Below are 5277 nucleotides of genomic sequence, written 5' to 3' on the forward strand. Positions count from 1 at the left end.
AGTGACACTCGGCAAAGAAGGCGGCTTTGCCGAGTGCTGCCAGGAGGACACTCGGCAAAGATATCTTCGTTGCCGAGTGTCACCGTTGACACTCGGCAAAGCCGCCGTCTCCGTCAACCGGCGCCGTAACGGTCGCTTTTCTTTGCCGAGTGCACCATGACACTCGACAAAGATCTTTGCCGAGTGCCCGAAAAAAAGTACTCGGCAAAGAAGTCTTTGCCGATGTACTGTTTGCCGAGCCTTCTTTGTCGAGTGTTACACTCGGTAAAGCCTTTGCCGAGTGTTTTTAAGGCTTCGCCGAGTGCTTCCGGCACTCGGCGAAGAGGTTGATTCCGGTAGTGTTCGTCGGCAGCTGTTGGCACTGCCGGACTGCCCACTGTCTGGCGAAGAGTGTCGGCTAAAAACTCACATTCTTACTGAAATAAGCCGACACTCTTAGTTACCGACACCCTTAACCGATACTTTTTAAGTAACCGACACTCCTTCAACGTTTTCTTGCACTACACCAAAATCATACACTTCCTACGGTTTTTTATCTTCCTACAGCTTTTATAACAAACCGTAGGAAATAAATAACTTTCGAGAGGCAACTGATAGCTCTAGGAAATAAACATAACTTCCTACGGTATTTTATAAAAGCTGTAGGAAGTTAGCTTTCACATGTTGACCCGTGCGTTCGGTCAAGCGAGCCGCTAACTTCCTAGAGGCAGCCATAGGAAGTTAGTATTGGCATCTAACTTCCTACGGCCGACTCTAGGAAGTTAGCTTTTAGTTGCCGATCCACGTGTGTGGTCAAACGAAAAGCTAACTTCCTACGGCCGGCTCTAGGAAGTTAGCATGGGCAGCTAACTTCCTACGGCCTCCTCTAGGAAGTTAGATTTCAGCTTTTGACCAGTCCAACGAAAAGCTTACTTCCTACGGCCGGCTCTAGGAAGTTACCTGCCCAGCTAACTTCCTACGTCCTCCTCTAGGAAGTTAGATTTCAGCTTTTGACCAGTCAAACAAAAAGCTAACTTCCTACGACTGACTCTAGGAAGTTACTTAACTTCCTAGAGTACGTGTACAAACTCTAGGAAGTTATGTAACTTCCTACGGCTTTACTCTAGGAAGTTATATTTTTTATCTTAAACCTCTACTCGATCTTATCTCTTCTCTCACCTTTCTCACTCCCGTGATCCCGTCTCTCTCTCGCGTCTCTCTCTCCCTCGGTTTCTTCTCCCTCGGTCCCGCCCGTCACGGCTTCCCTCGCCACCGGCCGCCCCCGCCCCTGGCCGCCACTCCCACCGGCGTGGCCACCTCCGGCCACGCCCGCCCCCGGTCGCCGCTCCCGCCGGCGCGGCCACCTCTGGCCCCGCCCTCGCCCGCTGCGGCCGCCCCGTTGCATTGCACGGCTCTGAGTCCTAGACGACCTCGTTCCCCTCCACCGTCTCGCCTCTCTCTTGGTTCCTCGCGGTGACGATTGGGAGAGCGCCTCCTCTCCTCCCTCACTCCCTCCGTGAGCTCCTCGCCGGTGGCGCGCGCTGACACCCGTTGCCACGTCTTCTCCGCTGACATGGGCTCACCAGGTATGCCCCTGCCCCTCTCCGGGCCATCCATTCCCGCTGCGCGGAATCGAACACCCCAAACCCTAATGCATTATCTATAGTCAGATCTGGCCCAGTTGCGAGTGCACGCATGCTGTCTGCTAACTTCCAGTTTTCACAAAGTTATCCGGTATATACATGTCCTATGCTGGTTCCGCCCTTTTGGACAGCATGATTATGATACTAGCACGGTTAATTTTCAGGGGTGGGGGATTATGGGTCTCAATTTCATTTTCATCCCCCATGCCAATGCTGTCGTGACTCGTGTTGTTGGTTGTCCTTGCACAGGGGACTCATATGGAATAGAGATTTTTGCCCTGGTGGCATAATTTTTGGAAACTAAATTGTGTTCGGTGTGAGAGCTATGTGCTTAGCTTTCTCCTGAGAGGTAAATTGGACTTTGGCGTGAGCCCAAAATGGAGGCACTTCAGAACATGACACTGTATCGCGGTAACCCACTTGACTTTTTGGATAACTACAATTCTACCTCACCCTCACTGGAGCTAGCTAGATAGATAGGTCCGGGTGCTAGGAAATCCAATGTTTCTGCATCAGAGCATTCTATATTTCGTTGATAAATCAATATTGCTGAGCCGTTGTAATGTTCTTTCCTTTTCATCATGATTTTGTTGCCATCTTTTATGATGTACCTAGTTAACCACTATTCAGTAGCGTTTATGTTATATTATTTAATTATTGTTGTGAGATGTCCTATTTGGTATTTTTTTGTTATATTCCCAGCTGCCTAGCGCAGATACACATCCTACTTATCCAGTTATTGGAATCTTATGTTGCCATTGGCTGGTTATCTAGCCGTGAGACACTTTTATTCTTTTTCCAAACCATACCAACTTTTAGATCCAATGAAGGCTGCCAACTTGACGCAAGGTGTTCAAGAAATTTAAATCATGCACTCTTCATAGTAAGTTCAAGGCAATATTTGTGTTAATCTTGGGGACCTCCAGTAGATTGCTGAGAGTTTTCCTTGATATAGGGGAATAAAGATCCAAATAAGTTTTTGACATTGATCTGTAGCCAGTACTGCAATGGCTACGAAGCTTGTAGTAATTTACCAACCCTTCTTTCCTTTGTAAGATTCTATATATGAATGTCACACTCGAGGGATAACGAGGATGCACAATTGATGCACCTAGGTTCTCGGTATCCCCTGGGATGTTGACAGTGAAGGGTTAAGAGGTAATTTAATTATTTTTTATCTTGTATTTTTTGACTGGCTTGAAATTTACTATTTTATTTTTAATATTTGTGCTGTTCAATTACAGTTGGTTCCTAGTTCATTTTTGTACATAGGCATGCAATATTAGCCATTTTTGTATGTTCATCTGTTGCTTGCACTATTTGATCGCTATATATGCTGATTGACATGCTTATTTATGACCATATTTCTTGCATATAAAAATAACAGGAGCGGTCTTCTAGGCGACCTCGCGGGTTTGGCTATGTAACATTCGCCTCAACTGACGATGCAAAGGTAGTATAATAATGAAGATAATCCTTCATTTTATCCACGCATGTTGTATAATAAATTATGTGTGTAATTCTATCTTTAACTGGAATTCATATGCAGTTGTTTCATGGTGCCCATTTTAAATGAGTTTTCTGAATCACTGCATTACCCTTTCAGAATGTTCTGGGAGCCGTACATTAGAAGTGAAGATAGCTATTCCAAAGGTAAAAACATATAAAAGTCGTACATTTTCTTTTTGAATCTGTCGTGTTCTTACTTGTTTTGTAGGTACACAATGTTTGCTAACATCATTATCCTTGGTCTTCACCTCCATCTACACCTACCGAACATCAGGTATGCAAATTCATCATCATTTACTTGTTGTTAGTTATATTATGATGTAACTCAGCAAATATCATTTGTACATGTATATTAGACCCCTCCAGCTACCTTGCCGACGCATGAACGAGAAGACGAGTCAGACTTTGTCGAAACCCTCTTCGCTAGTGGAGGTATCGACCATCACTCTTCACTGTAACCCGATGGTGATCGGCGTCCGTGAGCTTCCATGTTATTGTGTTCTGATACTTGAGACTTTTATTATGACTATGTATGAGATATTGTCTCTTATTAGTACTGGATGAGATGTGTCTTATTATGACTATGGATGAGACTTTTGTGATGTAATTAATGAGACTATGGATTTAAATATTGTTATGTGATTATGTGTGAGATGTTTTATGTGAAAATATGTTGAGCTATATAGTTGTTGATATATTTGTTATATTGTGGATTGTGGTGTAAAATAAAAATAAACAACATTTGTAATGCTGGTCAAATTAACTTCCTAGAGGCCAATTGGGCCATAGGAAGTTAGCTGGCATAGGAAGTTAGTCAGCTAACTTCCTAGGGGCTACAGTCAGCCGTAGGAAGTTAGCCAGCTGACGGCGCTAACGGCGTGAAGCTACTAACTTCCGAGAGGCTTCTTTGGCTGTAGGAAGTTAACTAACTTCCTAGAGGGCTCTAGGAAGTTACGCTAACTTCCGACAAAAAATTTCCGAGAGCCAAACTTTCGACGGGATGGCTTAACTTCCGAGAGTTTAGCTAACTTCCTAGAGTTTAGGCCTAACTTCCTAGGGTTTAGGCTCTAGGAAGTTTACTATTTTGGTGTAGTGTTGTAGTGGCCATTTGAACAGTTGTGAACGATCGGCCGGTCGCAGCAACATTGGCGACGTTGTCTCGTCTGGTCACACGATCCATCAGCTAGCCATTCATCCATCAACCAGCTCACCAGCCGGGCAGCACAGCACCACCCTGTCGTCGTCGGGCAGATGAGATCACACCACTCCGGTTATTGGTCAGGCAAGCCACGCACGCGGCACGCCCTGTGCTGTGCGTCCCTCCATCGGCCTCGCTCCGTGTTCTCGTCACTCGTGGCGACGGTCTTTGTGTCCCGGACTCCCGGTGGGCCGGGCCGGGCCGCAATGCACTACAGCTCGAAATAGAGATGGCCTATTCTTCGCATAGCTGTTCCGTTGCCTTGCCCTTTTACATTACTGATCGTCGTCCCAGGTTCCCAGCGCATCTGCATTCATCCGCACTGCACTGCAGGGCCTGCTCTCCTATCCGATCCGGGGTCAGGTGGCCTCCATCACAAACCAACAATTCCATACGGTACTGCTGCTTGAATGGAAAGAGCACGCATGCATTGGAGTGCTGCCCCCGCAATGCAATGCAGGCCTGGAACCCTCGAAGCAGCTAGCTACTACCTGGCTGCTGGCCGCCCTAGCTACGTACTACTGTCGCCGTAGCGTACGGCGCCGTCTTCGTTATATTATTTGTCGGATACCATACCTAGATTACATCCCTAAACGTACCTAGACACCCAAGTAACAAAGGATCACATAACAAACGCGCTGCCAGCCTTCCAAGGCCACGCGAGACCACGATTCGTCCACCGCACCATTACGCTTCGTCCGAGCCCAACCTCAAGCGAACAATACCCTTGCGTAGGTTTGCGACTCACCCGAGGACACCCTCGGCCAGGAAACGCATGTCCGCCTCGCCCGAGGATATCTCGGGCCAGGTCTCAGTACGAGAGCAACTTCAGCCGATTTCTCCGACCCTAGGACATGCACATTTAATACAGTTATACAGCCGACCACCTACCCCGTCGAGCGCACCAAAGTCAATAAAGGGTGACAAGACCCCGGTCTATTCTATTCT

The 5277-nt window shown here is 46.9% G+C and overlaps 1 long non-coding RNA gene across 1 annotated transcript; it reads left to right on the forward strand.

Annotated features, from left to right (window-relative positions):
* The first annotated feature begins 1281 nt into the window (after positions 1 to 1281).
* LOC103627854 (uncharacterized) lies at positions 1282 to 3795 on the forward strand. Its single transcript, XR_004849763.1, has 6 exons — positions 1282 to 1565; positions 1872 to 2033; positions 3010 to 3075; positions 3229 to 3275; positions 3340 to 3405; positions 3488 to 3795. It is a non-coding gene; the product is annotated as an uncharacterized lncRNA (long non-coding RNA).
* The last annotated feature ends 1482 nt before the right edge of the window (positions 3796 to 5277 follow it).

This window comes from Zea mays, chromosome 5, assembly GCF_902167145.1.
Source record: "Zea mays cultivar B73 chromosome 5, Zm-B73-REFERENCE-NAM-5.0, whole genome shotgun sequence".
NCBI lineage: Eukaryota > Viridiplantae > Streptophyta > Magnoliopsida > Poales > Poaceae > Zea > Zea mays.